Genomic DNA, 18,755 nt, shown 5'->3' on the forward strand with positions numbered 1-18,755 from the left:
AGTTAGCAGGATCAGAAGGACCAATTGACACGACGGGTTTGAAGAGCCAATTGGATCTAATTTCGAGAATCCAATCCGGGTCCTCTTACCCAATATGAGACCTGTGTTGGTGGGGCAACCCAATGCAGTCTAGTTACGAGAAAATCCAGATCTTACTACGGGCCTCAGCCAGTCTAATGCGAAGACCAATTTGACCCAATTACGTGAGCATCCAGGTTACTACGGGCATGTTACCCAATATGGGACCTGAATTGGTCGGGCGACTCAATGTGGTCCCCATTACGGGGTTTCGATTCTGTTTCGGGCTGTCCTGTTCTCTGTGCCGTTTCAGGGAACGTTGTTTACGGTAAATGGATCTCTTAAAGGTTAAAACGGAGGAGAAGGCCTTGATGACGTGAGCCAATTTCGGATCTAAGCTCTGACGGCGGGAGCCAATTCAGGATCTAAGATGGAAGATTGAAGAAGTTCAGAGGATAAGGTTAGAAGAGAATAAAGTTTTAGGGAGGGGAGGGGAGTTTTTTTTTTTTTTTTTTTTTTTTTTTTTTTTTTTTTTTTTTTTTTTCTTTCAGGGAATCAGGGGGGGGAGCTAGTTTTCAAGCTTTTGCAAGGTTACCAGTTCGGTTTCATTGGAGGTTTTTGAAGGTCAAGGGAATTAGAGAGAGGAGCTTCATGCTTCGGGTCGGGGAAGGAAAGACATAGAATTTGGATTTTTCTTCTTCATAGAGTTTTGGGAAGACTGAGGCAATCGCTGCTGAAGTCAGTGTTGTAATGGTGAATCGGGATTTTTAAATGAAGTGGATTTGAATAGTCTTGACTGTTTTGTAAAATCGAGTTACGTCTGCGACTGAAGGATTAAAGCGGTGTCTATAGGATTGAGTATGCAGAGTGAATGAAATTTATTGCGTTAATCTAACAGGACTGTCAGTGGATACAAGATCGTAAGTATAAAGGGATATTGAAGATTAACAGTTTGGCTTGTTCGAGGTTCTCTGTAACGTCTAAAGACCTATCGGCTGGGGCAAAAAAAAGACTTCGACAAGCAGTCGAAGAGCATCCATATAGATTTACAATACATTATTACAGTCGTTTATATTTCAGCAGTCAAAAATTGATAGACTGCTTGACTATCGGTGAATCTCCATACTACCTTCTACTGCTAGACGCCCGGTGTCGTGTTGTAACACGAGTATACAGTGAAAATAAAAAGAAAGGGGAATTTTATTAATATTCAGTTACCTCTAATATTGGGAGCATCGGCCAACTCCAATACAAATACTGAGTGGTCAGGTTCAGTCACTCCGTTATAGTCAGCCGGGGCATACTGAAATGCTCCATTCGATTCCAATAACGGGAGTCAGCAGGAAGAGAAGGACCAATTCACACGACGGGTTTGAGGAGCCAATTGGATCCAATTTCGATAATCCAATCCGTGTCCTCTTATCCAATATGAGACCTGAATTGGCCGATCAACCCAATGCAGTCTAATTACGGGAAATCCAGGTCTTACTACGGATCTTAGCCAATCTGACGCGAGGACCAATTTGACCCAATTACGGGAACATCAAGGTTACTACAGGCATCTTTCCCAATATAGGACCTGAATTGGTCGGTCGACTCAATGTGGTCTAATTACGGGAAATCCAGGTCTTACTACGGGAGGTTTTTGAAGATCAAGGAAATTAGAGAGAGGAGCTTCATGCTTCGGGTCGAGGAAGGAAAGACATAGAATTTGGATTTTTCTTCTTCATAGAGTTTTGGGAAGACTGAGGCAATCGCTGCTGAAGTCAGTGTTGTAATGGTCAATCGGGATTTTTAAATGAAGAGGGTTTGAATACTCTTGACTGTTTTGTAAAATCGAGTTATGTCTGTGATTGAAGGATTAAAGGGGTGTCTATAGGATTGAGTATGCGGAGTGAATGAAATTTATTGAGTTAATCTAACAGGACAGTCAGTGGATACAAGATCGTAAGTACAAAGGGGTATTGAAGATTAACAGTTTGGGTTGTTCGGGGTTCTCTATAACGTCTAGAGACCTATCGGATGGGGCAAAAAAAAAGACTTTGACAAGCAGTCGAAGAGCATCCGTATAGATTTACGGTACATTGTTGCAGTCGTTTATATTTCAGCAGTTAAAAAATGATAGACTGCTTGACTATTGGCGAATCTCCATACTACCTTCTACAGCCAGACGCCTCGCGCGTTCTCGAGCAGAAAAGCACGTAATACGACATAAGTGGTGAACCCGACGTGAAAGCTTGAGGTGGAAGGTATTTGATTTTGGTTGATTTTATCTTTATTTTTATGGAAAACGAAAATAAAATTTTTGAAGGATTTTTGGGAGAAGTTTCGAGTGGGGAGTCTTCTAAAGGACAAGGTATGCACATGGATCCGTCTATTGCTAGTTTGTTTCAAGCCTTCTCATTGTCAATGCAGCAACAGCAAAGCAATGATCGAAAGGAAACTTTGGCAACCAAAGCATTGCAAGCAGTGGTCAATAAAATTGATCAATTTGATGGGAGGAATATTTCAAGGTATTTAAGATGTTATGTTCGTGAAATGGAATTAAATCGGGTTTCTGAGAAAAAAATGGTTGCACTATTTGGACTTGCCACGATACCGGAGATTAGGGACCACATTACATCGATTACGGATCGTTGTGGGAATTCAGGAGGATTTTTCACATGCATTGAAAGACGAATATTTCTTGGAAGATGCTGATCGCGTTACTAAGAAGCTGTTTCTGGGATGGATTGAACGGCCCAATAAGAATTTGCAAGCAACAGAGCTACTAAGGGAATTTGAGAGGCAGTACTCTCAATTATCGAAGGTAGAAAAATTGACATTGGAGCCGAACAAAGTTGATCTATTTCTTCAAGCTGCTGATGGAGAATTGCAAGAGAAATTAGAACCCCTTCTTGAAGACAAAGAAGAAGATGAAGGATTGACAACGAAGTGGAAGAATATTGAAGATGCGGTGGGGTTGCTTACAAAAAAAGAAAGGAGGAAGGATAAGAGTAATATTCCGAAAATAGTACAAGCACCCAAAGCTCCAGTACGTACAACACCACCGACAATGCCTACAGTTCAACCTTCGACATCCTTGTCAAAGAAAGCAGATATGGGTATGGAAGAAATTATACGAGGAATGCGAGATCTTCAAATCAAATTAGCAAGACTTAGAGAGAATACTTCTATAAATAATTCGAAGAATGTTTCAAAACAAGGATATGTACAAAGATGCATTTGGTGTGATGATGCTTCACACACTAGAAAAGATTGCAATGAATTTAATAATATGATACGGCAGGGAATTATTTGCTGGAAAGATGGGAAGATAGCATTGAAAGATAGGGAGGATCTTCTTCAAACCAATTTTGGTAAGGGAGGAATGAGAGCATTGGTTCAAGATTACTTAAAAGAGCATGAAACAGTAGTACGAGAAAGTGCAAGTTATGGTGCTAGAGTAGATGATGCAATTGGTGGAAGTACGGAAACTAGTAAGTTTTGGGCTTCTGCCGTTTCTACAATGCAAGAAGGGAAATTACCTCGAGAAGTGTTATTGAGAACTGCAGCTACAATACGAGGAAGAACAGGTTGGGAGGATCCTGTTGAGTCTCTTTCAGTTCATGCATATATTGCTAAGATCCAACATGAAGCCTTGATGGAAGAAAAAAGACGAGGAAATTTTGATGATACTAGAGAAGGAAATTCTTTTAAGAGGCAAACTCGAGGAGACCAGGCTCGGGAGGCAACTTCACAAGAATAGCCTGTAAAGGATACCTCAGCATCACTTAGAGGAAAAACAACGGAGACAAAAGATAAGGGCAAATCAATTGCTTATAAGCTACTTTCTGACATTGAAGCGGCAACAAATTTGAAAGGGGTGTTGGAAGAACGTATATTAAATGCTAAGGTGGAATTCACATTGAAAGAAGTCTTGGTAACTGCAAAGAAGGAGTTTCATGATGTTATCATTAACAGCATTAAGCGAAAGAGGCAATTAATGAGCGAAACTGGAATGAGTCATGCTATTGATGCAAGAATATATAGAGATGAAGAAGAGGTTGATATTGGTTACAAGCAACCAACAAATGAAAAGAATGGGTATAATTAGCGAATACATTTCGAAGATTCTAGTGACAAGGAAATGGAAACTTTGAGCCATTATACTCGAAAGCATTGGGCAAGGGCAACTATTGAGGTATTGGTGAAGGTAGGAGATATAGAAGAACCAATAGTTGCTTTGGTGGACCATGGTTCTGAAATAAATCTCATGTCTAAAGATCTTTATAAGAAGCAAAAATGGCCAATTGATATGGAACATAGATGGGCAATACGAGCAGCTAATAACACACGAGGCGAATTATATGAAGCTTGTCCAAATGTCAAAATTCGGATTGGGGATGTTGCGACGGAGTAACATTTCTTCGTTCAAGATACAACGTCTTATCCGTTGATTTTAGGACAACCTTATATCACGGCAACACGGATGGAAACAAAGGTACTTTACGATGGTTCTGCTTATGCAAGGGTACGGAGCGAAGATGGGAGGAAAGTTGTACAATTTCTAACAATACCTCCTAACCATGAACGGAATCGAGATAGGTTGAGGGAGAAACCATTGCCAAAGATTGTTGAAGGATTTAAGGATTATGGGGAGGTACCACTGTAAAGCGAGATTATGGAGGTACAAAAGAGGAGGTACTCTCGCGAGATGAAGGTACCTTTGATGCGAGTTTTATTGATATATTGGAGAATGGAAATATTATATATAAGAAAGTTGATGATTTTAAAAGAAATGAAAGAAAAAGATTGTATGATATTGAAGGACAGTTACGCAAGATAGGTACATTGCAAGATGATGAGAGGATTTTGGGTGTTTATGAAGAAAATGGGCTGGAAGATTCATTGGAATTGATTACATCTATTGGGTTAGGGGATAATGATAAGATTATTGAGATTCATTTGATAGAGGTTTATACCATGCTTGAATCTTTTCAAGCACCAGAAGTCACAGTAGAGACGAGATATAAAACGGCAGATAAGAAGGTAAAGCCTATTGTCAGACCATTACCAGAGGATTCTAAAGAACAAATGGGAGAAGCATCAAAAGAAGCAAGTTTAAGAGATCCAATGAGTATTGGACATCATTTTACTGAAGAGACTTTTGAAGAATTGAAGATTGGTTCTGATGGTTCTTTATTGCCGGAGGAAATTACTTGCTTCAAAAAGATGTTGGCTAAACAAGGTAGATCGTTTGCCTTCGAATCTCATGAAATTGGGTGTGTGGATCCAAATATTATAACACCTATGGTTATCTTCATTGTACCGCATGTACCTTGGAATCTAAGACCGATTTCAGTACCAAGGGCACATTTACCTAAATTGGTGGAACTATTGAAAGAAAAGATAAAGATGAAAAAATTGGAACCTTCATTTGCGCCGTATTCTAGTCGATGGTTTACGATACCTAAGAAGAATGGGTCACTACGGTTTATTCAAGATATGTAGCCGGTGTCATATTACGTGCTTTCCTGCTCGAGAACGCGCCGAGCGTCTGGCTGTTGAAGGTAGTATGGAGATTCGCCGATAGTCAAGCAGTCTATTAGTTTTTGACTGCTGGAATATAAACAACTGCAAGAATGTACCATTAATCTATACGGGTGCTCTTTGACTGCTTGTCGAAGTCCTTTTTGCCCCAGCCAGTTGGTCTCCAGACGTTACAGAGAACCCCGTACAACCCAAACTGTTAACCTTCAATACTGCTTTGTACTTAGGATCTTGTATCCACTGACTGTCTTGTTAGATTAACCCAATAAATTTCATTCACTCCGCATACTCAATCCTATAGACACCCTTTTAATCCTTCAATCACAGACGTAACTCGATTTCACAAAACAGTCAAGAGTATTCAAACCCACTTCATTTAAAAATCCTGATTCACCATTACAACACTGACTTCAGCAGCGATTGCCTCAATCTTCCCCAAAACTCTACGAAGAAGAAAAATCCAAATTCTATGTCTTTCCTTCCCCGACCCGAAGCATGAAGCTCCTCTCTATAATTCCTTTGATCTTCAAAAACATCCAAAAAAAATCCAACTGGTAACCTTGCAGAAGCTTGAAAAATCCTTCCCCCCCGATTTCCCCTCCAAAAAAAAAAAAAACCCTCCCCCCTCAAAACTATATCCCCCCCTAACCTTATCCTCTGAATTTCTTCAATCTTCCGTCTTAGATCCGGAATTGGCTCCCACCTCAAGCTTGGATCCGAAATTGGCTCTCGTCGTCAAGCTTTCTCCTCCGTTTTCACCTTTACGAAATCCATTTACCGAAAACAACGTTCCCTGAAACGCCACAGAGAACAAGACAGCCTGAAACAAAATCGAACCCCGTAATCGAGACCACATTGAGTCGCCCGACCAATTCAGGTCCTATATTGGTAAAGATGCCCGTAGTAACCTAGATGTTCCCGTAATTGGATCAAATTGGTCCTCGCGTCAGATTGGCTAAGACCCGTAGTAAGACCTGGATATACCGTAACTAGACTGCATTGGATTGCCCCACCAATACAGGTCTCATATTGGATAAGAGGACCCGGATTCGATTATCGAAATTGGATCCAATTGGCTCCTCGAACCCGTCGTGTGAATTGGTCCTTCTCTTCCTGCTGACTCCCGTTATTGGAATCGAACGGGGCATTTCAGTACACCCCGGCTGACTGTAACGGAGTCACTGAACCTGACCACTCAGTATTTGTACTGGAATTGGTCGATGCTCCCAATATTCGAGGTAACTGAATATTAATAAAATTCCCTTTTCTTTCTATTTTCACTGTATACTCGTGTTACAACACGACATCCACCCCCTCTGAACCTGTGCATCCTCCGGTATGCACCAATTTACCCAATTGCTGTTTGATTCAGAATATATCCCCTACGTCTTTGTCCAGTTCGTCTTCGTCACCTTCACTATCCATATCACTTTCATCTTCTTACTGCGGAATCTCTGTACCTTCATTAAGGTCTTCCATATTCATCTATGCGTGTCTTCGTTTAAATATTTTTACTCGCTTCCCTGCAATTGGTATTTTCAATTTTGTACCATCTAACTCCCGAAATGAGTAAGTCGCATTATCATGAACAGTTGTTACAACATATGGTCCAAACCAACGTTTTGAAAATTTCCGCAAGGTACTATGTTGATTATCCAGACTATTGTCATAAAGAAGTACCCAGTCACCTTCCTCGATTGCTTTTGGTCTCAATCGATGTTCCTTATCGAATCGCGCCTTGTTTTGTAACCTCGCTCTTTTTAACCTTTCCAATGCTATCTGGACATCTTTCGTTCTTTGCTCCAATTGTCGAATCCTAATAGCCAGAAGTTCTTCTCTTGTCAATCCATCTTCCCATGGTAGCATACTCCAAGTAAGTACCTTTTCTTCAATCGGCATAATTGGTTTTTGACCTGTCATAAGTTCTACTGGCATATATCCTGTCACCGAACTATGTGTTGTTCGATCAGCCCATAATGCAAATGACAAAAGCCGTGGCCACTCTTTAACCTTCCCATTACAAGCTTTAACCAATGCTTTCACAATCGGTGGGTGACCGCGTTTGCTTTTCGCATTCCCTTTCGGATTATAAGCAGTAGTCAGTGATAGTTTAACTCCATATTTTTCAAAGAACTTACGAGCTTCTTGTGCATTTAATTCTCCACGATCTGCACTGATTTTTCCTACGCACCCGTAACTGCAAATGACATCTTCAAGCAAAAACCTACAAATCCCTTCTGTAGATTTTGTCCTCAATGCTCTTTCTTCTACTTGATTTGATAAATCTTCACGAGCTAAAATCAAATATCTCATCTGCCATAACCCAACCGGCATAATAACCAAATCAACAACCCATTTAAAATGAATAGTTAGAGGATACGTAGGATGAAGACCATCTCGATGTCGGATATTAGAATATGATTGACAGATTTCACATGACTCTACAAATGAGAGCACATCTTGATACATATTTTTCCACCAATATCGTTCCTTGAGTTTAGCAAAAGTAGCCCAGATTCCTCTATGCCGTGCCCATAAACTATCATGAAACTCCTTTAATAATTTTAGTTTTTCTTCCCTTTTGCCTATCACTCGTTGTGGCATCCCAATTCCTTTCTTCGGTCTCTTCCATAAGAATCCATCTCGAAGTAAAAATCCATATGTTTTTTTTCTTATTTGTTTGAATTTTTCTGTAGACCAATTCCCCTGCTTAGACAAGGTATTCAAATAATGACCAATATCCAATAATTCTCCTTCATAAGATTCTTCAAGAAATAGCTTGTCTTCTCTGTTGAGATTTGATATTGAATAGAATTTCAATCTGACATCATCAATGTCTTCAACCATTTCGTCCTCCCTCTCGTATCTTGCTCGAGATAGCATGTCTGCTACTAAATTGTCCTTTCCAGTGATATGCTTAAATTCTGGATTTAGTGACTTAATATAAGCAATCCATTTCAACATTGCAATATCTCGCGTTGAACAGTTAATAATCATTCCAAGCAATGGCAAGCAATCTGTTTCAATTACTACTACTGCCCCAATCAAATAGTCCTTTTCAGCTTTCATAGCCGAAACGACTCCCCAAAGTTCTCTTTTGACTTGCGAATATGCACGCTGACGAATACTTAAAACTTTAGCCCCAAATCGAACTGCAAATCTACTCCCATTCGAATCATCTTGACCCACAGCCCATCCAACGGCAATTGGACTAGCGTCTACAGTAAGAATCACTGGTCTATTGCACTTATAATCAACCTTCTTCAATATTGGAGGTGACATCAATAATTTCTTCAATCTTTGCATTGCCTGAATATGCCTTTCTTTCCATTCAAATCGGTAACCCTTGCGTAACAGTTCATATAATGGATCCGCTATGTGAGCAAAATGAGGGATCCAGATTCGATAAAATACACATGTACCCAAAAACCTGCGAACCTCTGTTAAAGAACCACAATCCTCTTTCATCCTTCCAATTGCATCAACTTTAGTCGGATCTGGTTTTCTTCCGTAAGATCCGCATAAATGTCCACTAATTACAACCTCTCGCACTTCAAATACGGACTTCATACCCGATAATGTAAGATAAACTTCTCCAAGCCGAGTTAAAATCTTTTCACAATCTTGTATATGATCAACAACATATCTGCGACATCCCCTCGTATCTAAAGTTTCATCCTTGTCTCCTTCTCTGCACCCTTTTATAGGAACATCATCCAGAAAAGGCATAGTCTTTTCCGGAATAAAATCTCTCAATACCTTATTCATCCCATTCATCATATGCGCAACTGAGTTGGTCGCGCCTTGAGGAAGAGTGCACATTCTAAGCAATCCAAGCGGTGTTCTCATCGTTGTCATATCTCTACTTCCTTCGGCAAGTTGAAATTGATCATAACCTGAATACAAATCACTCATTGAATAGATCGCCCTTCCAGCAAACGCCTCAGCAAATTCATCCACAATAGGTCCAATTCCTACATTCCTGACAGTTACAGCATTCACCGGCTGCATATCTTGAATAAACCGCAGTGACCCAATCTTCTTAGGTACCGTAAACCATTGACTAGAATACGGCGCAAATGAAGGTTCTAATATTTTTATCTTTTCTTTCAATAGTTCCACCAATTTAGGTAAATGTGCCCTCGGTACTGGAATTGGTCTTAGATTCCAAGGTACATGCGGTACAATGAAGATAACCATAGGTGTTATAATATTTGGATCCACACACCCAATTTCATGAGATTCGAAGGCAAACGATCTACCTTGTTTAGCCAACATCTTTTTGAAGCAAGTAATTTCCTCTGGCAATAAAGAACCATCAGAACCAATCTTCAATTCTTCAAAAGTCTCTTCAGTAAACTGATGTCCAATACTCATTGGATCTCTTAAACTCGCTTCTTTTGATGCTTCTCCCATTTGTTCTTTAGAATCCTCTGGTAATGGTCTGACAATAGGCTTTACCTTCTTATCTGCCGTTTTATATCTCGTCTCTACTGTGACTTCTGGTGCTTGAAAAGATTCAAGCATGGTATAAACCTCTATCAAATGAATCTCAATAATCTTATCATTATCCCCTAACCCAATAGATGTAATCAATTCCAATGAATCTTCCAGCCCATTTTCTTCATAAACACCCAAAATCCTCTCATCATCTTGCAATGTACCTATCTTGCGTAACTGTCCTTCAATATCATATAATCTTTTTCTTTCATTTCTTTTAAAATCATCAACTTTCTTATATATAATATTTCCATTCTCCAATATACCAATAAAACTCGCATCAAAGGCACCTTCATCTCACGAGAGTACCTCCTGTTTTGTACCTCCATAATCTCGCTTTACAGTGGCACCTCTCCAAAATCCTTAAATCCTTCAACAATCTTTGGCAATGGTTTTTCCCTCAACCTATCTCGATTCCGTTCATGGTTAGGAGGTACTGTTAGAAATTGTACAACTTTCCTCCCATCTTCGCTCCGTACCCTTGCATAAGCAGAACCATCGTCAAGTACTTTTGTTTCCATCCGTGTTGCCGTGATATAAGGTTGTCCTAAAATCAACGGATAAGACGTTGTATCTTGAACGAAGAAATGTTACTCCGTCGCAACATCCCCAATCCGAATTTTGACATCTGGAAAAGCTCCATATAATTCGCCCCGTGAGTTATTAGCTGCTCGTATTGCCCATCTATGTTCCATATCAATTGGCCATTTTTGCTTCTTATAAAGATCTTTAGACATGAGATTTATTTCAGAACCACCAAAGCAACTATTGGTTCTTCTATATCTCCTACCTTCACCAATACCTCAATAGTTGCCCTTGCCCAATGCTTTCGAGTATAATGGCTCAAAGTTTCCATTCCCTTGTCACTAAAATCTTCGAAACGTACTCGCTGATTATACCCATTTTTTTCATTTGTTGGTTGCTTGTAACCAATATCAACCTCTTCTTCATCTCTACATATTCTTGCATCAATAGCATGACTCACTGCAGTTTCGCTCATTAATTGCCTCTTTCGCTTAATGCTGTCAATGATAACATCATGAAATTCCTTCTTTGCAATTCCCAAGACTTCTTTCAATGTGAATTCCACCTTAGCGTTTAATATACGTTCTTCCAACACCCCTTTCAAATTTGTTGCCGCTTCAATGTCAGAAAGTAGCTTATAAGCAATTGATTTGCCCTTATCTTTTGTCTCCATTGTTTTTTCTCTAAGTGATGCTGAGGTATCCTTTACAGGCTATTCTTGTGAAGCTGCCTCCCGAGCCTTGTCTCCTCGAGTTTGCCTCTTAAAAGAATTTCCTTCTCTAGTATCATCAAAATTTCCTCGTCTTTTTTCTTCCATCAAGGCTTCATGTTGGATCTTAGCAATATATGCATGAACTGAAAGAGACTCAACAGGATCCTCCCAACCTGTTCTTCCTCGTATTGTAGCTGCAGTTCTCAATAACGCTTCTCGAGGTAATTTCCCTTCTTGCATTGTAGAAACGGCAGAAGCCCAAAAATCACTAGTTTCCGTACTTCCACCAATTGCATCATCTACTCTAGCACCATAACTTGCACTTTCTCGTACTACTGTTTCATGCTCTTTTAAGTAATCTTGAACCAATGCTCTCATTCCTCCCTTGTCAAAATTGGTTTGAAGAAGATCCTCCCTATCTTTCAATGCTATCTTCCCATCTTTCCAGCAAATAATTCCGTGCCATATCATATTATTAAATTCATTGCAATCTTTTCTAGTGTGTGAAGCATCATCACACCAAATGCATCTTTGTACATATCCTTGTTTTGAAACATTCTTCGAATTATTTATAGAAGTATTCTCTCTAAGTCTTGCCAATTTGATTTGAAGATCTCGCATTCCTCGTATAATTTCTTCCATACCCATATCTGCTTTCTTTGACAAGGATGTCGAAGGTTGAACTGTAGGCATTGTCGGTGGTGTTGTACGTACTGGAGCTTTGGGTGCTTGTACTATTTTCGGAATATTACTCTTATCCTTCCTCCTTTCTTTTTTTGTAAGCAACCCCACCGCATCTTCAACGTTCTTCCACTTCGTTGTCAATCCTTCATCTTCTTCTTTGTCTTCAAGAAGGGGTTCTAATTTCTCTTGCAATTCTCCATCAGCAGCTTGAAGAAATAGATCAACTTTGTTCGGCTCCAATGTCAATTTTTCTACCTTCGATAATTGAGAGTACTGCCTCTCAAATTCCCTTAGTAGCTCTGTTGCTTACAAATTCTTATTGGGCCGTTCAATCCATCCCAGAAACAGCTTCTTAGTAACGCGATCAGCATCTTTCAAGAAATATTCGTCTTTCAATGCATTTGAAAAATCCTCCCATGAATTCCCACAACGATCCGTAATCGATGTAATGTGGTCCCTAATCTCCGGTATCGTGGCAAGTCCAATTAGTGCAACCATTTTTTTCTCAGAAACCCGATTTAATTCCATTTCACGAACATAACATCTTAAATACCTTGAAATATTCCTCCCATCAAATTGTTCAATTTTATTGACCACTGCTTTCAATGCTTTGGTTGCCAAAGCTTCCTTTCGATCATTGCTTTGTTGTTGCTGCATTGACAATGAGAAGGCTTGAAACAAACTAGCAATAGACGGATCCATGTGCATACCTTGTCCTTTAGAAGACTCCCCACTCGAAACTTCTCCCAAAAATCCTTCAAAAATTTTATTTTCGTTTTCCATAAAAATAAAGATAAAATCAACCAAAATCAAATACCTTCCACCTCAAGCTTTCACGTCGGGTTCACCACTTATGTCGTATTACGTGCTTTCCTGCTCGAGAACGCGCGAGGCGTCTGGCTGTAGAAGGTAGTACGGAGATTCGCCAATAGTCAAGCAGTCTATCAGTTTTAGACTGCTGGAATATAAACGACTGTAAGAATACACCGTAAATCTATACGGATGCCCTTTGACTGCTTGTCGAAGTCCTTTTTGCCTCAGCCGGTAGGTCTCTAGACGTTATAGAGAACCCCAAACAACACAATCTGCTTATCTCCGATACCGCTTTGTACTTAGGATCTTGTATCCACTAATTGTCTTGTTAGATTAACCCAATAAATTTCATGCACTCCGCATACTCAATCCTATAGACATCCTTTTAATTCTTCAATCACAGACGTAACTCGATTTCATAAAACAGTCAAGAGTGATTAAATCCACTTCATTAAAAAAAAATCCCGATTCACCATTACAACACTGACTTCAGCAACGATTGCCTCAGTCTTCTCGAAACCTTATGAAGAAGAAAAACCCAATTCTCTGTCTTTTCTTCCCGGAACCGAAGCATCAAGCTCCTCTTCAATCCCCTCATCTTCAAAAACCTCCAATGAAAAACCGAACTGGTAACCTTGCAAAAGCTTGAAAACTCGCTCCCCCCTCGATTCCCCTGATCTTTAAAAACCTCTTATGAAAACCCGAATTTGTAACCTTGCAAAAGCTTGAAAACTAGCTCCCTCCTCGATTCCCCTGATCTTCCTTATCCTCTGAATTTCTTCAATCTTCTGTCTTAGATCCGGAATTGGCTCCCACCTCAAGCTTGGATCCAAAATTGGCTCTCGCCGTCATGCTTTCTCCTCCGTTTTTACCTTTCAGAAATCCATTTATCGAAAACAACGTTCTCTGAAACGGTACAGAGAACAAGACAGCCTGAAACAGAATCGAACCCCGTAATCGGGACCACATTGAGTCGCCCGACCAATTCAGGTCCTATATTGGGAAAGATGCCCGTAATAACTTGGATGTTCCCGTAATTGGGTCAAATTGGTACTCGCATCAGATTGGCTAAGACCCGAAGTAAGACCTGGATTTCTCGTAATTAGACCACATTGGGTTGACCGGCCAATTCAGGTCTCATATTGGATAAGAGGACCCAGATTCGATTATCGAAATTGGATCCAATTGGCTCCTCGAACCCGTCGTGTGAATTAGTCCTTCTCTTCCTGCTGACTCCCGTTATTGGAATCGAATGGAGCATTTCAGTATGCCCCGGCTGACTGTAACGGAGTGACTGAACCTGACCACTCAGTATTTGTACTGGAGTTGATCGATGCTCCCAATATTCAAGGTAACTGAATATTAATAATATTTCCCTTTTTTTTTATTTTCACTGTATACTCGTGTTACAACACGACACCGGTGAATGCTGTAACTGTCAGGAATGCAGGAATTGGACCTATTGTGGATGAATTTGCTGAGGCGTTTGTTGGAAGGGCGATCTATTCAATGAGTGATTTGTATTCAGGTTATGATCAATTTCAACTTGCCGAAGGAAGTAGAGATATGACAACGATGAGGACATCGCTTGGATTGGTTAGAATGTACACTCTTCCTCAAGGCGCGACCAACTCAGTTGCGCATATGATGAATGGGATGAATAAGATATTGAGAGATTTTATTCCGGAAAAGACTATGCCTTTTCTGGATGATGTTCCTATAAAAGGGTGCAGAGAAGGAGACAAGGATGAAACTTTAGATACGAGGGGGTGTCGCAGATATGTTGTTGATCATATACAAGATTGTGAAAAGATTTTAACTCGGCTTGGAGAAGTTTATCTTACATTATCGGGTATGAAGTCCGTATTTGAAGTGCGAGAGGTTGTAATTGTTGGACATTTATGCGGATCTTATGGAAGAAAACCAGATCCGACTAAAGTTGATGCAATTGGAAGGATGAAAGAGGATTGTGGTTCTTTAACAGAGGTTCACAGGTTTTTGGGTGCATGTGTATTTTATCGAATCTGGATCCCTCATTTTGCTCACATAGCGGATCCATTATATGAACTGTTACGCAAGGGTTACCGATTTGAATGGAAAGAAAGGCATATTCAGGCAATGCAAAGATTGAAGAAATTATTGATGTCACCTCCAATATTGAAGAAGGTTGATTATAAGTGCAATAGACCAGTGATTCTTACTGTAGACGCTAGTCCATTTGCCGTTGGATGGGCTGTGGGTCAAGATGATTCGAATGGGAGTAGATTTGCAGTTCGATTTGGGGCTAAAGTTTTAAGTATTCGTCAGCGTGCATATTCGCAAGTCAAAAGAGAACTTTGGAGAGTCGTTTCGGCTATGAAAGCTGAAAAGGACTATTTGATTGGGGCAGTAGTAGTAATTGAAACAGATTGCTTGCCATTGCTTGGAATGATTATTAACTGTTCAACGCGAGATATTGCAATGTTGAAATGGATTGCTTATATTAAGTCACTAAATCCAGAATTTAAGCATATCACTGGAAAGGACAATTTAGTAGCAGACATGCTATCTCGAGCAAGATACGAGAGGGAGGACGAAATGGTTGAAGACATTGATGATGTCAGATTGAAATTCTATTCAATATCAAATCTCAACAGAGAAGACAAGCTATTTCTTGAAGAATCTTATGAAGGAGAATTATTGGATATTGGTCATTATTTGAATACCTTGTCTAAGCAGGGGAATTGGTCTACAGAAAAATTCAAACAAATAAGAAAAAAAACATATGGATTTTTACTTCGAGATGGATTCTTATGGAAGAGACCGAAGAAAGGAATTGGGATGCCACAACGAGTGATAGGCAAAAGGGAAGAAAAACTAAAATTATTAAAGGAGTTTCATGATAGTTTATGGGAACGGCATAGAGGAATCTGGGCTACTTTTGCTAAACTCAAGGAACGATATTGGTGGAAAAATATGTATCAAGATGTGCTCTCATTTGTAGAGTTATGTGAAATCTGTCAATCATATTCTAATATCCGACATCGAGATGGTCTTCATCCTACGTATCCTCTGACTATTCATTTTAAATGGGTTGTTGATTTGGTTATTATGCCGGTTGGGTTATGGCAGATGAGATATTTGATTTAAGCTTGTGAAGATTTATCAAATCAAGTAGAAGGAAGAGCATTGAGGACAAAATCTACAGAGGGGATTTGTAGGTTTTTGCTTGAAGATGTCATTTGCAGTTACGGATGCATAGGAAAAATCAGTGCAGATCGTGGAGAATTAAATGCACAAGAAGCTCGTAAGTTCTTTGAAAAATGTGGAGTTAAACTATCACTGACTACTGCTTATAATCCGGAAGGGAATGCGAAAAGCAAACGCGGTCACCCACCGATTGTGAAAGCATTGGTTAAAGCTTGTAATGGGAAGGTTAAAGAGTGGCCACGGCTTTTGTCATTTGCATTATGGGCTGATCGAACAACACATAGTTCGGTGACAGGATATATGCCAGTAGAACTTATGACAGGTCAAAAACCAATTATGCCGATTGAAGAAAAGGTACTTACTTGGAGTATGCTACCATGGGAAGATGGATTGACAAGAGAAGAACTTCTGGCTATTAGGATTCGACAATTGGAGCAAAGAACGAAAGATGTCCAGATAGCATTGGAAAGGTTAAAAAGAGCGAGGTTACAAAACAAGGCGCGATTCGATAAGGAACATCGATTGAGACCAAAAGCAATCGAGGAAGGTGACTGGGTACTTCTTTATGACAATAGTCTGGATAATCAACATAGTACCTTGCGGAAATTTTCAAAACGTTGGTTTGGACCATATGTTGTAACAACTGTTCATGATAATGCGACTTACTCATTTCGGGAGTTAGATGGTACAAAATTGAAAATACCAATTGCAGGGAAGCGAGTAAAAATATTTAAACGAAGACACGCATAGATGAATATGGAAGACCTTAATGAAGGTATAGAAATTCCGTAGCAAGAAGATGAAAGTGATATGGATAATGAAGGTGACGAAGACGAACTGGACAAAGACGTAGGGGATATATTCTGAATCAAACAGCAATTGGGTAAATTGGTGCATACCGGAGGATGTACAGGTTCAGAGGGGGTGGATGTCGTATTATAATACGAGTATATAGTGATAATAAAAAGAAAGGGAAATATTATTAATATTCATGTACCTCGAATATTGGGAGCATCGACCAACTCCAATACAAATACTGAGTGGTCAGGTTCAGTCACTCTGTTACAGTCAGCCGGGGCATACTGAAATGCTCCGTTCGATTCCAATAACGGGAGTCAGCAGGAAGAGAAGGACCAATTCACACGACGGGTTCGAGGAGCCAATTGGATCCAATTTCGATAATCGAATCCGGGTCCTCTTATCCAATATGAGACCTGATATGGCCGGTCAACCCAATGCAGTCTAATTACGGGAAATCCAGGTCTTACTACGGGTCTAAGCCAATCTGACGCGAGGACCAATTTGACCCAATTACGGGAACATCCAAGTTACTACGGGCATCTTTCCCAATATAGGACCTGAATTGGTTGGGCGACTCAATGTGGTCTAATTACGGGAAATGCAGGTCTTACTACGGGAGATTTTTGAAGATCATGGGAATTAGAGAGAGGAGCTTCATGCTTCGGGTCGGGAAAGGAAAGACATAGAATTTGGATTTTTCTTCTTCATAGAGTTTTGGGAAGACTGAGGCAATCGCTGCTGAAGTCAGTGTTGTAATGGTGAATCGGGATTTTTAAATGAAGAGGGTTTGAATACTCTTGACCGTTTTATAAAATCGAGTTACGTCTGTGATTGAAGGATTAAAGGGGTGTCTATAGGATTGAGTATGCGGAGTGAATGAAATTTATTGAGTTAATCTAACAGGACAGTCAGTGGATACAAGATCGTAAGTACAAAGGGGTATTGAAGATTAACAGTTTGGGTTGTTCGGGGTTCTCTGTAACGTCTAGAGACCTATCGGCTGGGGCAAAATAAAAGACTTTGACAAGCAGTCGAAGAGCATCCGTATAGATTTATGGTACATTGTTGCAGTCGTTTATATTCCAGCAGTCAAAAATTGATAGACTGCTTGACTATTGGCAAATCTCCATACTACCTTCTACAGCCAGACGCCCGGCGCGTTCTCGAGGAGGAAAGCACGTAATACGACACCGGCGCGTTCTCGAGCAGGAAAGCACGTAATGCGACATCGCAACCTCCAATTTATCAATGGATTATATTTTTCCAACCAAGAAAGACCAAGAATAATAGGATTTGATGGTGTTCTAATAATATTAAAAATAATATGACTACTATGGTCTTTAAATGTTACTTCTATAGGTTTTGATTCATGGGTGATGCTACCAGACAATAAAAGTCGCCCATGTATGACCTCAACATGAACAGGTTTTGATTTTTGTACTAAAGGGATCTTATGACGCTTTGTAAATTTTTCGTCTAAAAAACAAGCAGATGCTCCTGAGTCTAGTAGTGCTAAGGTTCTCAGTTTTTGAGGGCCGATAAATAGAGGGATTATAAAACAAAGTGCAGGTTGGGCAGAAAGAAAGGAACCTGATTGTTGTTGGGATATTTCATTGTCCAGCCGCACGGTTCCTACTGTGGCTGGGCATCCTCGTTTTCCTGAACAAATACTCCCCTAGTCTTGACTATGCCTCGATTTTGCTTTTTGAGGCAGTTTCCGACTTTGTGGCCTTCTCCACCGCAATACAAGCATAAATTTTCCTCCATACGTCACTTTTTTTCTTCTATAGTAAGAGATTTGATACGTACCGCATCAATTTGTATGTCTTCCACCTCTGAATGCGAATTCACACTGCTTGCCGACATAGTTAGAGCATGGCGAATTATACGTTGTCTTGAGCGTTGATCTTGGCGACGTTAGAATAGGCGATTATCGTACTTCATAGCTTGGCTAATGGCTTCATTGAGCGTTCGTGGATCA

Source organism: Physcomitrium patens, chromosome 15 (genome assembly GCF_059467195.1).
Source record: "Physcomitrium patens ecotype Gransden chromosome 15, ASM5946719v1, whole genome shotgun sequence".
NCBI lineage: Eukaryota > Viridiplantae > Streptophyta > Bryopsida > Funariales > Funariaceae > Physcomitrium > Physcomitrium patens.